Raw genomic sequence first — 19,393 nt, forward strand, 5'->3', positions numbered from 1 at the left:
TCTAAGCAGTTTCACGTACTGTTTAACTCTCTATTCAGAGTTCTTTTCAACTTTCCCTCACGGTACTTGTTTACTATCGGTCTCATGGTTATATTTAGTTTTAGATGGAGTTTACCACCCACTTAGTGCTGCACTATCAAGCAACACGACTCTTTGGAAACATCATCTAGTAATCATTAACGTTATACGGGCCTGGCACCCTCTATGGGTAAATGGCCTCATTTAAGAAGGACTTAAATCATTAATTTCTCATACTAGAATATTGACGCTCCATACACTGCATCTCACATTTGCCATATAGACAAAGTGACTTAGTGCTGAACTGTTTTCTTTTCGCTCGCCGCTACTAAGAAAATCCTTGTTAGTTTCTTTTCCTCCCCTAATTAATATGCTTAAATTCAGGGGGTAGTCCCATATGAGTTGAGGTTGTATATATAACTATATTTTGCCATAAATTCTTTATATATAAATGATAAAACAATCAATTAAATTCGTTATAAATAGTTCCAATAGTTCTTGTAAGCAAAGTTATTTTTTATCCATTTAACGAACCAACGAAGAATAATAACATAACCAAGTTTTTTTTTTTTCGAATCATTAATAAGAGACAATTCTAGATGAAAAATATTTCAATTTTTTATGCTAGACATTTCTCAGTATTATTTGATTGAAAAAGAAAATATTTCTCTTCGTTTTTCACATTCAAATGTGAGATAATGTTTTTCATTTCTTTTTTAATATTATGAATAAAATCATTATTTAATCCAATAATATACCATATGCTTATAAAAAATTTATAAACAACTTAATTAGCATAGTCTTACAACCCTCAACCATATGTAGTCCAAGCAGCACTATAAAATTAATTAAAGTACATAACAGCATGGACTGCGATATGCGTTCAAAATGTCGATGTTCATGTGTCCTGCAGTTCACACGATGACGCACAGTTTGCTGCGTTCTTCATCGACCCATGAGCCGAGTGATCCACCGCTTAGAGTTTTATAATTCATTTTTATATAATGTCAATATTGTTTTTATTGAAAGAAATTAAAAATACACCATTTTACTGGCATATATCAATTCCTTCAATAAATTTATTTTTATACCTAAAATAAATGTTGCGAAATGTCTTAGTTTCATATAAGCATTATGTATCATAATAATCTGGTTATGGTTTGCTATTTTGGGTGACACATACTGCAAAATTTATATAAAACATTAACCTGATGGATGACAGGTACAAACATTGTATATTTTAGGTTGTTGCATTAGCCAACGTATGCTCATAACATAGATGAACAATACATATTCGCAACGCGTGTATATTATGGTCCATATACACACAAACTTATTTCGATTACCACATTCAAAATTATTTTAATTTTAATTCGACTTCCACTTTCGAATTTAGTTTAGTTTCTTCGATTTCCATTTTCGAGAATTTGTTTTTATAGGAAACGCCGTTGTTGTAGTAAGTACTGCCACAAATACGCACAACAACATTAATAATGTTAAAGTCTTTTTATGAGGTTGCCAAGCCCCACATATAAATAAAATAAAAGCCATCTACATTTTATTTTCACTTTAACTTTTGATTCCGTAGAATCATTTTGTAATATTTTTATTTTGGTAAATTGTATTTATTTGTATTATAACAAATGTTTATTAACGGTAAGGATATTATACAATAATGATCCTTCCGCAGGTTCACCTACGGAAACCTTGTTACGACTTTTACTTCCTCTAAATAATCAAGTTCGGTCAACTTTTGCGAAACAACCGTAACACGCAAGGCGTCACAGTGATCACGTCCGGAGACCTCACTAAATAATTCAATCGGTAGTAGCGACGGGCGGTGTGTACAAAGGGCAGGGACGTAATCAATGCGAGTTAATGACTCACACTTACTGGGAATTCCAAGTTCATGTGAACAGTTTCAGTTCACAATCCCAAGCATGAAAGTGGTTCAGCGGTTTACCCGGACCTCTCGGTCTAGGAAATACACGTTGATACTTTCATTGTAGCGCGCGTGCAGCCCAGGACATCTAAGGGCATCACAGACCTGTTATTGCTCAATCTCATTATTGCTAGACGCAATTTGTCCATTTAAGAAGCTAGTGTCCTTATAATGGGACAAACCAACAGGTACGGCTCCACTTACATAAACACATTCAAACACAATAAACATTTTACTGCCACCATGAATGAAGGCTAACATAAGCTTCAGCACCATAATCCTGAAGATATCTATTTAATATATTTGAGTCTCGTTCGTTATCGGAATTAACCAGACAAATCACTCCACGAACTAAGAACGGCCATGCACCACCACCCATAGATTCGAGAAAGAGCTATCAATCTGTCTTACACACTTATGTTCGACCTGGTAAGTTTCCCGTGTTGAGTCAAATTAAGCCGCAGGCTCCACTCCTGGTGGTGCCCTTCCGTCAATTCCTTTAAGTTTCAGCTTTGCAACCATACTTCCCCCGGAGCCCAAAAGCTTTGGTTTCCCGGGAAGCGACTGAGAGAGCCATAAAAAGTAGCTACACCCAATTGCTAGCTGGCATCGTTTATGGTTAGAACTAGGGCGGTATCTGATCGCCTTCGAACCTCTAACTTTCGTTCTTGATTAATGAAACATCTTTGGCAAATGCTTTCGCTTAAGTTAGTCTTACGACGGTCCAAGAATTTCACCTCTCGCGTCGTAATACTAATGCCCCCAAACTGCTTCTATTAATCATTACCTCTTGATCTGAAAACCAATGAAAGCAGAACAGAGGTCTTATTTCATTATCCCATGCACAGAATATTCAGGCATTTGAAGCCTGCTTTAAGCACTCTAATTTGTTCAAAGTAATAGTACCGGCCCACAATAACACTCGTTTAAGAGCACTAGTGCAGGTTTTTAAATAGGAGGAACATATGAAAAAATACAAGTATTTAATCACATATAAGAACTCCACCGGTAATACGCTTACATACATAAAGGTATAGTACTAACCACAATTGTAAGTTGTACTACCCGTATGAAGCACAAGTTCAACTACGAACGTTTTTAACCGCAACAACTTTAATATACGCTATTGGAGCTGGAATTACCGCGGCTGCTGGCACCAGACTTGCCCTCCAATTGGTCCTTGTTAAAGGATTTAAAGTGTACTCATTCCAATTACAGGGCCTCGGATATGAGTCCTGTATTGTTATTTTTCGTCACTACCTCCCCGAGCTGGGAGTGGGTAATTTACGCGCCTGCTGCCTTCCTTAGATGTGGTAGCCGTTTCTCAGGCTCCCTCTCCGGAATCGAACCCTGATTCCCCGTTACCCGTTGCAACCATGGTAGTCCTAGATACTACCATCAAAAGTTGATAGGGCAGACATTTGAAAGATCTGTCGTCGGTACAAGACCATACGATCTGCATGTTATCTAGAGTTCAACCAATATAACGATCTTGCGATCGCTTGGTTTTAGCCTAATAAAAGCACATGTCCCATAAGGTTCATGTTTTAATTGCATGTATTAGCTCTAGAATTACCACAGTTATCCAAGTAACTGTTAACGATCTAAGGAACCATAACTGATATAATGAGCCTTTTGCGGTTTCACTTTTAATTCGTGTGTACTTAGACATGCATGGCTTAATCTTTGAGACAAGCATATAACTACTGGCAGGATCAACCAGAATAATGTTTTTCCTTCATATTCCATTCATATTTTTTGAATCGAAATAAGCAATATAATAGATATATAGATTTTTCACTTTATATTATTCCATGATTTTTATTATATTGAATAAAATTCAATATTTCGCCTTTGGGTAAAATTTTAAATATATATTTATAAGTAAAATATCCATTCGATTACGGCCATTTTTATATAGCATTCGTAATCCATAATTTCATTTTTAATTCATACTTGTTTTACCAATATAACAAGAATTTCATATAATTATTGTAATATATATGTTTCTATAATTTTATCTTTTTATATATACATATTTCATTATAAAATATCATTTTATTTCCAACATACATAATTATTGTATCCACACATGTACAATTTTTGTTTAACCAATATAAATATTAAGTTAAATCATTTGCATTTTGAAGATAAATTTAAAATTTATCTCTTTCATATATCTCTCTGGTAATATATAACATAAAACCAAGCGCATATGATAATATTTCCACATTTAATATATAATTTTATATTTCTTTCATAAGAATCCATATTTGTATTATACCGTAACGATATAATAATCCAACTATACGGCAGGTAATAAATAAATATTTGCCTGCCTCCAAAAATTAACGATAATATATGGAAACGATTTGTTATTCTATATATAATAGAAACTTGACTTTTGTTTCAACGATATTATCTAAAAAGCGTATATTCCTATTATCCGCGGAGCCAAGTCCCGTGTTCTATAGAACTGAGAAACAAATTTGTACGGATAATAATATACTTTATTGTATGTAACCAATATAAACATAATCCGAAATAAATATTTCGAATAATGCGGGAGGTCGGCAACCACTGCCTACCTATAGTAGTTTTTGAACCCGCTGTCGTCAAAGCGGGTATTTTCAATTCCGTTTGCCACCCAACATACGGGCTATTCTCTTATATATTAAGAGATTATATGAACATTTCATTTTTTTTTCCATTATTCATATATAATATGATTATTTTTTTCTTTATACATATAATACATATTAATTTTCATATGTTTATTATTTAATTTACTCATATTATTGCCAAAATCATATGAATACATAAGTTTTGAACAATATGAGAGGTCGGCAACCACTGCCTACCTATAGTAGTTTTTGAACCCTCTGTCGTAATTCCGGTCGTTTACACTACTATACCCTCTCCCTATAATGGCTTTTCTCTATAATACTAAGAGAATGTGGGAATATTTCAGCATTTTTTTCCTTATACATATAATAATTAATCATTTTCATATGTATATTATTTAATTTACTCATATAATTCCCAAAATCATATGAATTCATAAGTTTTGAACAATATGAGAGGTCGGCAACCACTGCCTACCTATAGTAGTTTTTGAACCCTCTGTCGTAATTCCGGTCGTTTACACTACTATACCCTCTCACTATAATGGCTTTTCTCTATAATACTGAGAGAATGTGGGAATATTTCAGCATTTTTTCCCTTATACAAGTTAACACGAGCAAGTCAGAGGGGTGCGACGACCCGCCGAAATGCCATCCAAGACCGGATGGACCAACAATAACATCGGCGACGCTGAGCCAGCCCAGTAACGCATTTCGCTTTAGCGAAAGCGATGTGCAAGGGTCAGCGTAATGCGAGGCGGGCATGTGCGCGCTGGGTGACCGTCGAAGGCACGGAACTCCAGACGGCACGAGGCGCTGACTAAGCGCTCTGCTGGGACCGCTGCCTCCAACCGAAGACTTGGCGGCCTGAATAAATTTGATTTGCATTTAGTTCGTAAGATACCAAAATTCAGAGCAGTTGGCTCTAATAAAAAGAACCATTCAATACAAACGTATTTGGTTTAATTGACGCCCAACGCGCTTAAGTGTCGTAAAACCTTAAAATCCGTAGTAAAAAGATCTAGAAATCAAGGTCTCGTAATCGGGTTTTCTTTGACACTTCGGACTCGCGCGCTGCACAATAATAGTGAACAGCAACAAACAAACAAAATTATCTAATACAAAAGCAAAACAACGCTGCACAAGCAACAGTGAAAACCGCTGCATATCAACAGTAATCAGCTAAATCAACGACAGCCAGAGGATAAACGGATCAACCAGCTACCGTCTTCGATGCATTTTTATTATACCAGTATACCAATATAACATGTAAGTGAGATCTTTATTTTCAATTTACCTCTTTTAACGTCAACCAGACATGTGTGCCAATTTTTGAAAAAAAAAAAAAAAAAATACACATAATAAGTAACGAAATAAAAAAAAAGTGATTGCAATTAAAAGTTCAGGTATAGCGATTTTCATTTACAAATAAAAAAAAAAAAAAAAAAAAAAAACAAATGATGAAGAAGGAAAATTAAGCTCTTTCTCATACAAATTATAAAAAAAATTTTTTTAAAAAGTATCATTGTCCGATGTATAGAAACAGTAACGAAAACAACGACAGTGACGAAGACTTAATACAGAGCTATAAAGACATAAGAAATAATAGCCATCAAGGGGGTTACATTGACGGTACTGAGACCGACGAAGATATAGAATTAAGTAACTTAATTGACGGCTTTACAGACAAAGTAAAAATGGTTAACGACCAGGAATTTCAAAATCAACATCAGGACCTTCAACAAGAGACAACAGCAACACAAGAACAGGCGAAAACCTCAGGTACCATTAGTAATAAAGATGTAATTAGACTCATGGAAGCGGCCGTAAATGGCGCACTAGAGCATCAACAAAAAATATTTTCAGAAAAGCTTAAAGAGGTTGAGAATAGGCAGAGAGTAAATGAGGGTGGACCCCTAGTGGTATACGAGCAAATACCACATAACTCAGCTATCTCTTGTAATGAACCACTAGACTTAGTAAAGTCCATACCAAGTTTTGACGGAAAACAAGATGAGTATGTGGCATGGCGAACCGCAGCAGTTAACGCCTACGAAATCTACAAACCATATTTGGGTAGCTCTAGAACCTACCAGGCCGTAGGAATCATACGTAACAAGGTAATAGGCCCCGCGGGAGTAATGCTTACGTCACATAATACAGTACTAAATTTTGATGCTATAATAGCTAGAATGGACTGCGCTTATGCAGAACAAACTCCAATCGAGGTAACGCAACAACAAATGCTTACTATGCGTCAGGGAGAACTTCCCCTAATGACTTTTTATAATGAGATTGAGAGAAAGCTAACTCTTATTATTAGTAAGACTTTGTTGTCTTATGACACAAATACTGCCGCTATCTTAAATAATAGGTCACGGCAGGACGCTTTGACCGCTTTTGTGACCGGGTTAAAAAAATCAGTCCGACATGTAGTTCTCTCAGCTGCGCCCAAAGATTTGCCATCAGCATTGGCTGTGGCTCAACGGGCAGAGTCTTGCAATGAGCGAGCCTGGTTCGTTGCAAACTTTAATAAAAATTTAGAGGACAAATCCTACAATTCAGAAAACCGTCGCCAGGGTAACCGTTTTCATAACACCCCACAAGGTAATAACCACAACAACTCCCAGGGTGTTTTCCAGAGAAATCAAAACAATAATGCACCGGGCACTAGTAACCAAACTAGAGGCTCTCAATTTTCTAAAAACCAAGGACATAAAGGCCAAACGCAACAGAACAGTGAATCAAATAATCCTCGTAAAAGCTATTCTCAAAATCTAGGTCCCGAACCAATGGACGTTGATCCCACATCACGTTCTAAATTTAGGGGCGAGCAGACAGCTCGCAGTCGTCAATGGTTGAACCATACGACCCAAGAGCAGTCACATGACCAGGAGTATAGGGTAAAGTCATCCTACGAAGCAGCGGAAATCGAGGCAGATAACACGTCCGATTCGAATCATGTAATTTTTTAGGGGAACGTCCCTGCTCCCGTACATAATTCGTACGATAGCGGGGCGGGAAATCAGGTTACTGTTAGATACAGGAGCCTCCAAAAATTACATAAAACCTTTATCTGAACTAAAACACTTCAAACCGGTGGAAACACCATTTGAAGTTACATCAATCCATGGGCACACAAAAATAAAACAAAAGTGTCTGATCCATCTATTCAATGTTAAGTCATACTTTTTCTTGTTAAACAACCTGAACGGATATGACGGAATTGTTGGACTAGATGTACTAAAAAGGGTCAATGCAAAAATTGATCTAACAAAAAACATCATTGAGCATGATCATGGTACAGAGCAGATTTTTTACTCAAAATGCAGAAATGTAAACTTTATTAACATCAATGACGTGGACGTGCCAAACGCCGTCAACGAAGATTTTAAAAAGATGATCAAAAACAGATCAAAAGCCTTTGCGGACCCAAACGAGTCCCTCCCCTTTAATATAAATACGGTCGCCACGATCCGCACTGACGGGGAACCTGTATATTCAAAACTCTACCCATATCCGATGGGTGTAGCCGATTTCGTCAATTCAGAAGTTAAACAACTTCTAGCAGACGGAATAATAAGACCATCCCGGTCGCCTTACAATAACCCAATTTGGGTTGTTGATAAGAAGGGTTTTGACGAAGAAGGTCATAGGAAGAAACGTCTCGTTATTGACTTCAGAAAACTGAATCAGAAAACAATTGATGACAAGTATCCTATACCATCCATATCGACCATACTGTCGAACATTGGAAAAGCCCAGTACTTCACGACTCTTGATCTGAAGTCGGGCTTCCATCAAATTGAGCTCGCGGAGCGCGATCGAGAAAAGACAGCTTTTTCGGTCAACAATGGGAAGTATGAATTCTGCAGACTTCCCTTTGGTTTAAAAAATGCCCCTAGTATTTTCCAACGGGCCATAGATGATGTTCTGAGAGATCACATCGGTAAAACTTGCTATGTCTACGTCGATGACGTAATCATTTTCTCCCAAACAATGGAGAGTCATGTCAACGATATAAACACGGTCCTAAAAACTTTGTGCGATGCAGGCATGAGAGTGTCTGTAGAAAAATCTATGTTCTTTAAGGAGAACGTAGAATATTTGGGATTCATAGTGTCCCGAGGGGGAATTAAAACTTCGCCTGAAAAGGTTAAGGCTATAAAAGAATTTCAACCTCCATCAACACTGTTCAGTCTCAGGTCATTTCTGGGACTGGCCAGTTATTATAGATGTTTCATAAAGGGGTTTGCTAGCATCGCAAGACCTCTGACGAATATTCTAAAAGGTGACAATGGAAAAATTGGTGCAAACCACTCAAAGAAAGTCAAACTAGAGCTGACCAACGAGCAGCGAAAATCATTTGAAAAACTTAGAAACATCCTGGAGTCTGAGGATGTCATGTTGGCATACCCAGATTTCACTCAGCCATTTGACTTGACCACTGACGCCTCTGGAAGCGGCCTAGGGGCTGTTCTTTCACAGAAAGGTCGTCCAATCACCATGATCTCTCGTACGTTACGCGGAACAGAGATTTCAATGGCAACAAATGAACGAGAACTACTAGCAATAGTATGGGCACTCCAAAATCTCAGAAGCTATTTATATGGCGTAAAGAAGTTAAACATCTTCACCGACCATCAACCACTGACCGGTTCAATGTCGGATAAAAATCCGAATCCCAGGCTCAAAAGGTGGAAAGCGTTTGTTGATGAACATAACGCACAAGTGTTCTACAAGCCGGGTAAAGAAAACCACGTAGCCGACGCCTTGTCGCGGCAAAACGTAAATGCTTTAGATAACGATACACACTCCGACATCGTTACTATCCACAGTGAGGAGTCGTTGACCTACACTATAGAGTCAACGGAAAAACCTGTAAACTGTTTCAGGAACCAAATAGTGATCGAACAGGCAGATTTCCCGTCTATAAAGTCGATCATCCTTTTTAAATCAAAAACGCGTCACATTGTGCGATTTACAGACCGCACAACACTGCTTCGCTCACTAGAAGATTTAGTAAAAATAGATGTCGTCAATGCAATCCACTGCGAGCTACCTATACTCGCCTTCATTCAGCACGATTTAATCGTCGCTTTTCCCTCGACGACATTTAGACATTGTAAAAGCTTGGTCACCGATATAACAAACAGTACCGAGCAAAGGGAAATTATGACCACGGAACACAATAGGGCCCATAGAGCAGGACAGGAAAACGTAAAACAGGTCCTTCGTGACTACTTTTTTCCCAAAATGGGCCAGCTAGCGGCAGAAATCACCGCAAATTGCAGAACATGTTCCAAAGCAAAATACAATCGTCACCCAGTGCAACAAACCATAGCGGAAACACCAATTCCCGGTTATACTGGGGAAATTATCCACATAGATATATTTTCAACTGATCAAAAGCATTTTCTAACTTGTATCGACAAATTTTCAAAATTCGCTATAGTCCAACCAATCGATTCAAGAGCAATCGTAGATATCAAAACTCCGATACTACAACTAATAAATCTGTTCCCTAAAATAAAAACAGTTTATTGCGACAATGAAAGGTCTATCAACTCACAAACCATACGAACCATCCTAGAAAATAGGTATGGTATACAGGTCTCAAATGCGCCCCCCTTGCACAGCACGTCTAATGGCCAAGTTGAGAGATTTCATAGCACCCTAGCAGAAATCGCACGGTGCATCAAGATAGATCAAAACATAACCGAGACAACCGACCTCATTCTATTTGCAACAATAGAATATAACAGAACTGTCCACTCGGTTACAAATAAAAAGCCTCATGAAATAGTTCACGCTATTCCACCAGATTTTGCGGGCACAATAAGAGACAAGATCAAAGAGGCTCAAGAGAAAACACTTAGGTACTCAAATGAACACAAAGACAATAAGCAGTACCAAGTAGGCGAAAAAGTCTGGTTAAAAACCAACAGACGCCTGGGTACCAAATTAACGCCACTCTGCTCAGAAGAGGTCATTGAGGCTGATCTGGGCACGACAGTGCTTATTAAAGGGAGGGTGGTCCATAAGGACAACCTTCGTTAAGAGGGTGCCCAATTTAATTTAAAATTTTTTTACATTTTTTTATATTATCACTTTTTTATACTTTAGTGGCGTTTGTTACTCTCTATATTTTATATTTTTCGCACTTAGGTTAGGAAACTTGCTACTCCCGTTAGTCCTACTGACAACTCCCTCTTGGACCATAAAACTAAACGAATACTCACACGCTAACCACATACCAATAATGGACGGAGATATTACTTTATGGGACGAGTACGGTTACATGGGACATACAACGAACGTTACATCGTACGAGACTTACGCAGACGAGACGAAACACGCAATGGACTTCTTCGTGAAGGAGCACATGAGACGGGTACTTGAAACGGACTTGGAACGAATAGAGACTCTTCTGGACACACTAAAGGTACGTCACCGACATGCCCGTAGTCTTAATTTCATAGGGACTGCTTTAAAAGCAATAGCGGGGACACCTGACTCTGACGACTGGGACCAGGTGAGGCTTAGACAGGGACAGCTAACGGACTCGGTAAATGGACAGATAGAAATAAACGACAAAATACAATTGCAATTAAACACACTGACCTCATCCATGAATTCTATTTTAAAATCGGACAACTTAGACACAGAACATTTGTACGAGACAATTTTGGCAAAAAACCGTGTTGTAATTCAAGAGCTTGAAAATTTAATACTTGCAATCACCCTTTCCAAATTAAACGTAATAAGTCCAATAATCCTGAATGACGTTGACGTAAAGGAGATTGAAAGTAAACATCCCACAAACGTTAGCGTGTCAGATATTTTAGAGGTAGCTAGCATAAAAACTTTTCAAAATCGAGACCTATTGTACTTTTTAATAAAATTTCCGAAGCCTTTGTTAACTTGTAGAAAAATAAGAATATTCCCAGTACAGCATGAAAATAGAATCTTAGATTTCGAGGACGGTAGCACGGTCGCGGATTGCGGTACGGAAACCTTCGCGGTCAAGGACTGCAATGTATCAGCGGGCACCACCTTCTGCAGGAGATCGAAAGCGCCAACTTGCGCACAACAACTCATCTCTGGCATGGTCGCCCATTGCAACACCCAGCCTGGACACTTGGACCCAGTCACCATGATCGACGAGGGAATGCTCATCACCAACGATGTAACGATAAATATCACCGACGAAAAGGGAATAAGCCGGATGATATCAGGAACTTACCTGGTATCATATACCGAAAAAATTAAAATAAACGGCACCCTTTACGTCAACAATATCGGAACATCAAAGAAGAAAGCCGCAGTTTCAGCCATGGCCCAAGTAAACGTTCTGAGGCATCTAGAGCGCCTTAGTCTGTCATCAATTCACGGAATGAGCGTTAAAAATCTGCAGCACATCAACCACCTCCAATCCCGACTGCCATCAGGCAACACCTGGATCTTTTGCTCTGTCTCCTCCACAGCCTCAATAACCCTGGTCATCATCTTTCTTATCTACCGTCTGAAAGCCAAACGTCAACAACCATCTAAGACCATTGAATCCGGGGACGACTTCATCTTAAGACAAGGAGGAGTTAACACGAGCAAGTCAGAGGGGTGCGACGACCCGCCGAAATGCCATCCAAGACCGGATGGACCAACAATAACATCGGCGACGCTGAGCCAGCCCAGTAACGCATTTCGCTTTAGCGAAAGCGATGTGCAAGGGTCAGCGTAATGCGAGGCGGGCATGTGCGCGCTGGGTGACCGTCGAAGGCACGGAACTCCAGACGGCACGAGGCGCTGACTAAGCGCTCTGCTGGGACCGCTGCCTCCAACCGAAGACTTGGCGGCCTGAATAAATTTGATTTGCATTTAGTTCGTAAGATACCAAAATTCAGAGCAGTTGGCTCTAATAAAAAGAACCATTCAATACAAACGTATTTGGTTTAATTTACATATAATAATTAATCATTTTCATATGTATATTATTTAATTTACTCATATAATTCCCAAAATCATATGAATACATAAGTTTTGAACAATATGAGAGGTCGGCAACCACTGCCTACCTATAGTAGTTTTTGAACCCTCTGTCGTAATTCCGGTCGTTTACACTACTATACCCTCTCACTATAATGGCTTTTCTCTATAATACTGAGAGAATGTGGGAATATTTCAGCATTTTTTCCCTTATACATATAATAATTAATCATTTTCATATGTATATTATTTAATTTACTCATATAATTGCCAAAATCATATGAATACATAAGTTTTGAACAATATGAGAGGTCGGCAACCACTGCCTACCTATAGTAGTTTTTGAACCCTCTGTCGTAATTCCGGTCGTTTACACTACTATACCCTCTCACTATAATGGCTTTTCTCTATAATACTGAGAGAATGTGGGAATATTTCAGCATTTTTTCCCTTATACATATAATAATTAATCATTTTCATATGTATATTATTTAATTTACTCATATAATTGCCAAAATCATATGAATACATAAGTTTTAACAATATGAGAGGTCGGCAACCACTGCCTTATACATATAATAATTAATCATTTTCATATGTATATTATTTAATTTACTCATATAATTGCCAAAATCATATGAATACATAAGTTTTAAACAATATGAGAGGTCGGCAACCACTGCCTTACCTATAGTAGTTTTTGAACCCTCTGTCGTAATTCCGGTCGTTTACACTACTATACCCTCTCACTATAATGGCTTTTCTCTATAATACTGAGAGAATGTGGGAATATTTCAGCATTTTTTCCCTTATACATATAATAATTAATCATTTTCATATGTATATTATTTAATTTACTCATTTAATTGCCAAAATCATATGAATACATAAGTTTTGAACAATATGAGAGGTCGGCAACGGTCTTTCCTCTATAATACTAAGATAATATGGGAATATTTCAGCATTTTTTCCCTTATACATATAATAATTAATCATTTTCATAAGTATATTATTTAATTTACTCGTATATAATTGCCAAAATCCTATGAACACATAAGAGAATACAATATGAGAGGTCGGCGCAACCATAATATAGTAGTTGATGACGAGGTGTTTGGCAACTTGATACAATTCTTTAAAGTCTTTATATCAAAAATTATATGATAGGGACAATATCATATGCGTCACTAAATTGATGACGAGGTGTTTGGCAACTTGACACAATTCATTAAAAGTTTTTATATTAATTATATGATAGGGACAATATCATATGCGTCACTAAATTGATGACGAGGTGTTTGGCAACTTGACACAATTCATTAAAGTCTTTATATTAATTATATGATAGGGACAATATCATATGCGTCACTAAATTGATGACGAGGTGTTTGGCAACTTGACACAATTCATTAAAGTCTTTATATTAATTATATGATAGGGACAATATCATATGCGTCACTAAATTGATGACGAGGTGTTTGGCAACTTGACACAATTCATTAAAGTCTTTATATTAATTATATGATAGGGACAATATCATATGCGTCACTAAATTGATGACGAGGTGTTTGGCAACTTGACACAATTCATTAAAGTCTTTATATTAATTATATGATATGGACAATATCATATGCGTCACTAAATTGATGACGAGGTGTTTGGCAACTTGATACAATTCTTTAAAGTCTTTATATCAAAAATTATATGATAGGGACAATATCATATGCGTCACTAAATTGATGACGAGGTGTTTGGCAACTTGACACAATTCATTAAAGTCTTTATATTAATTATATGATATGGACAATATCATATGCGTCACTAAATTGATGACGAGGTGTTTGGCAACTTGACACAATTCATTAAAGTCTTTATATTAATTATATGATAGGGACAATATCATATGTGTCACTAAATTGATGACGAGGTGTTTGGCAACTTGACACAATTCATTAAAGTCTTTATATTAATTATATGATATGGACAATATCATATGCGTCACTAAATTGATGACGAGGTGTTTGGCACTTGATACAATTCTTTAAAGTCTATATCATATGCGTCACTAAATTGATGACGAGGTGTTTGGCAACTTGATACAATTCTTTAAAGTCTTTATATCAAAAATTATATGATAGGGACAATATCATATGCGTCACTAAATTGATGACGAGGTGTTTGGCAACTTGACACAATTCATTAAAGTCTTTATATTAATTATATGATATGGACAATATCATATGCGTCACTAAATTGATGACGAGGTGTTTGGCAACTTGATACAATTCTTTAAAGTCTTTATATCAAAATTATATGATAGGGACAATATCATATGCGTCACTAAATTGATGACGAGGTGTTTGGCAACTTGACACAATTCATTAAAGTCTTTATATTAATTATATGATAGGGACAATATCATATGCGTCACTAAATTGATGACGAGGTGTTTGGCAACTTGACACAATTCATTAAAGTCTTTATATTAATTATATGATAGGGACAATATCATATGCGTCACTAAATTGATGACGAGGTGTTTGGCAACTTGACACAATTCATTAAAGTCTTTATATTAATTATATGATAGGGACAATATCATATGCGTCACTAAATTGATGACGAGGTGTTTGGCAACTTGACACAATTCATTAAAGTCTTTATATTAATTATATGATAGGGACAATATCATATGCGTCACTAAATTGATGACGAGGTGTTTGGCAACTTGACACAATTCATTAAAGTCTTTATATTAATTATATGATATGGACAATATCATATGCGTCACTAAATTGATGACGAGGTGTTTGGCAACTTGATACAATTCTTTAAAGTCTTTATATCAAAAATTATATGATAGGGACAATATCATATGCGTCACTAAATTGATGACGAGGTGTTTGGCAACTTGACACAATTCATTAAAGTCTTTATATTAATTATATGATATGGACAATATCATATGCGTCACTAAATTGATGACGAGGTGTTTGGCAACTTGACACAATTCATTAAAGTCTTTATATTAATTATATGATAGGGACAATATCATATGTGTCACTAAATTGATGACGAGGTGTTTGGCAACTTGACACAATTCATTAAAGTCTTTATATTAATTATATGATATGGACAATATCATATGCGTCACTAAATTGATGACGAGGTGTTTGGATTGATCATTTTTTTATATATTGCGTCACTAAATTGATGACGAGGTGTTTGGCAACTTGATACAATTCTTTAAAGTCTTTATATCAAAAATTATATGATAGGGACAATATCATATGCGTCACTAAATTGATGACGAGGTGTTTGGCAACTTGACACAATTCATTAAAGTCTTTATATTAATTATATGATATGGACAATATCATATGCGTCACTAAATTGATGACGAGGTGTTTGGCAACTTGATACAATTCTTTAAAGTCTTTATATCAAAAATTATATGATAGGGACAATATCATATGCGTCACTAAATTGATGACGAGGTGTTTGGCAACTTGACACAATTCATTAAAGTCTTTATATTAATTATATGATAGGGACAATATCATATGTGTCACTAAATTGATGACGAGGTGTTTGGCAACTTGACACAATTCATTAAAGTCTTTATATTAATTATATGATATGGACAATATCATATGCGTCACTAAATTGATGACGAGGTGTTTGGCAACTTGATACAATTCTTTAAAGTCTTTATATCAAAAATTATATGATAGGGACAATATCATATGCGTCACTAAATTGATGACGAGGTGTTTGGCAACTTGACACAATTCATTAAAGTCTTTATATTAATTATATGATATGGACAATATCATATGCGTCACTAAATTGATGACGAGGTGTTTGGCAACTTGATACAATTCTTTAAAGTCTTTATATCAAAAATTATATGATAGGGACAATATCATATGCGTCACTAAATTGATGACGAGGTGTTTGGCAACTTGACACAATTCATTAAAATTCTTTATATTAATTATATGATAGGGACAATATCATATGCGTCACTAAATTGATGACGAGGTGTTTGGCAACTTGACACAATTCATTAAAGTCTTTATATTAATTATATGATAGGGACAATATCATATGCGTCACTAAATTGATGACGAGGTGTTTGGCAACTTGATACAATTCTTTAAAGTCTTTATATCAAAAATTATATGATAGGGACAATATCATATGCGTCACTAAATTGATGACGAGGTGTTTGGCTACAGGAAAAAATCATTTATTTATCGAATCATCAAGCAAAGGATAAGCTTCAGTGGATCGCAGTATGGCAGCTGCTCAACCACTTACAACACCTTGCCTGTTACAAAAGTCGTTTACAATTGATTCTAGGCTTTGTCATTGTATTAAATAATGCTTTTATATGTAACTAGCGCGGCATCAGGTGATCGAAGATCCTCCTAATTTACTATGTTACAAATTACATTGGCATCACATCCATTGTCGTTTATAAAATAAATTATAAACTTTAAATGGTTTAGAAGCCATACAATGCAAATTGCCCCTTATTTATCATTGCAGTCCAGCACGGATACGACCTTAGAGGCGTTCAGGCATAATCCAACGGACGTAGCGTCATACCACTGTTCGCTCGAACAAGTATTGTGCCATTGGTCCGTACCTGCGGTTCCTCTCGTACTACGCAGGAATGCTGTCGCAACAACGTTTTGTCATTAGTAGGGTAAAACTAACCTGTCTCACGACGGTCTAAACCCAGCTCACGTTCCCTTGCATGGGTGAACAATCCAACGCTTGGTGAATTTTGCTTCACAATGATAGGAAGAGCCGACATCGAAGGATCAAAAAGCGACGTCGCTATGAACGCTTGGCCGCCACAAGCCAGTTATCCCTATGGTAACTTTTCTGACACCTCTTGTTAAAAACTCTTTAAACCAAAAGGATCGATAGGCCGAGCTTTTGCTGTCCCTGTGTGTACTGAACACCGAGATCAAGTCAGCATTTGCCCTTTTGCTCTATGTGTGGTTTCTGTCCGCACTGAGCTGGCCTTGGGACACCTCCGTTATTATTTGAGAGATGTACCGCCCCAGTCAAACTCCCTACCTGGCAATGTCCTTGAATTGGATCATACCTGAGTAATTGGAGTTATACCAAATTTTCAAATCAAAAATACATAAATGCATCGTTTTATTAAAGAATTTGTTTGCGATTATATAACAAACTCGTGATACTTTGATCAAGAAGCTTGCATCAAAACCCAATACCATAGATATAATAAATATATCCGTATAATGGCTAGGAAATGATACACGTTCCATTTAATCAAGTAAGTAAGGAAACAATAAGAGTAGTGGTATTTCATTGACGATACCAAACCGAGGTCTAATATCTCCCACTTATTCTACACCTCTTATGTCTCCTTACACTGCCAGATTAGAGTCAAGCTCAAAAGGGTCTTCTTTCCCCGCTAATTATTCCAAGCCCGTTCCCTTGGCTGTGGTTTCGCTAGATAGTAGATAGGGACAGTAGGAATCTCGTTAATCCATTCATGCGCGTCACTAATTAGATGACGAGGCATTTGGCTACCTTAAGAGAGTCATAGTTACTCCCGCCGTTGACCCGCGCTTACTTGAATTTCTTCACTTTGACATTCAGAGCACTGGGCAGAAATCACATTGTGTCAACACCCGCTAGGGCCATCACAATGCTTTGTTTTAATTAGACAGTCGGATTCCCCAAGTCCGTGCCAGTTCTGAATTGATTGTTAATTGATAATCGTTATAATTGATAAGAATAATTGGTTTAACCCAAATAGTATTCTTAAAAATTTTAGCAAGAAAGTTCCACAATTGGCTACGTAACTAAACTATCCGGGGAACAAGTAACTAACATAAATGCTAGAAACTCTATTTACCCAGAACGAGCACATAAACCATGTTATTGTTTCCCAATCAAGCCCGACTATTCAATCTTCAGAGCCAATCCTTATCCGAAGTTACGGATCTAATTTGCCGACTTCCTTACCTACATTATTCTATGACTAGAGACTCTTCACCTTGGAGACCAGCTGCGGATATTGGTACGGGCCTGTTGAGAAGTTTGCGTGTCCCCACCATAAATTTTCAAGGTCCGAGGAGAAAATATCGACACAACAGTATATGTCATGCTCTTCTAGCCCATCTACCATATCTCTCTGCGAAAGACTTCCATGGTAGTACGGCTATAAAACAGAAAAGAAAACTCTTCCGATATCTCTCGACGGCTTCTTTATGGTCGTTCCTGTTGCCAGGATGAGCACGAGGCCCATATTTAATAACAAACGGATACTCAACAGGTTACGGAATTGGAACCGTATTCCCTTTCGTTCAAAATTATTCAAGTGTATTATATTCGCTTTGTTTATATAGTTAGGCATTTTTGTTTTACTTGAAAATTTTCGGCTTTCGCCTTGAACTTAGGACCGACTAACTCGTGATCAACCACTGTTCACACGAAACCCTTCTCCACTTCAGTCCTCCAAGGTCTCATTCGATTATTTGCTACTACCACCAAGATCTGTACCAATGGCAGCTCCATGCAGGCTTACGCCAAACACTTCTACGCATACCATTGTACCTTCCTACTCACTAAAGTTTCAAAATTTATATCACAAGTAATATAAATCATCTACTTTAGCGGTAATGTATAGGTATACAACTTAAGCGCCATCCATTTTAAGGGCTAGTTGCTTCGGCAGGTGAGTTGTTACACACTCCTTAGCGGATTTCGACTTCCATGATCACCGTCCTGCTGTTTTAAGCAACCAACGCCTTTCATGTATCTGCATGAGTTG

At 37.0% G+C, this 19,393-nt stretch overlaps 2 non-coding genes and 1 pseudogene across 2 annotated transcripts; all 3 read right to left on the reverse strand.

The window, feature by feature from the left end:
- Window positions 1–823: 823 nt before the first annotated feature.
- Window positions 824–1,002, reverse strand: LOC120285635. Its single transcript, XR_005544866.1, has one exon. It is a non-coding gene; the product is annotated as a 5.8S ribosomal RNA (ribosomal RNA).
- A 689-nt stretch (window positions 1,003–1,691) lies between these two features.
- On the reverse strand, window positions 1,692–3,686 carry LOC120285636. The gene has a single exon (XR_005544867.1). It is a non-coding gene; the product is annotated as a small subunit ribosomal RNA (ribosomal RNA).
- A 13,143-nt stretch (window positions 3,687–16,829) lies between these two features.
- LOC120285637 lies at window positions 16,830–19,393 on the reverse strand (annotated as a pseudogene; the record flags this gene model as incomplete).

The sequence above is a fragment of the Drosophila simulans genome, unplaced genomic scaffold (genome assembly GCF_016746395.2).
Source record: "Drosophila simulans strain w501 unplaced genomic scaffold, Prin_Dsim_3.1 Segkk63_quiver_pilon, whole genome shotgun sequence".
NCBI lineage: Eukaryota > Metazoa > Arthropoda > Insecta > Diptera > Drosophilidae > Drosophila > Drosophila simulans.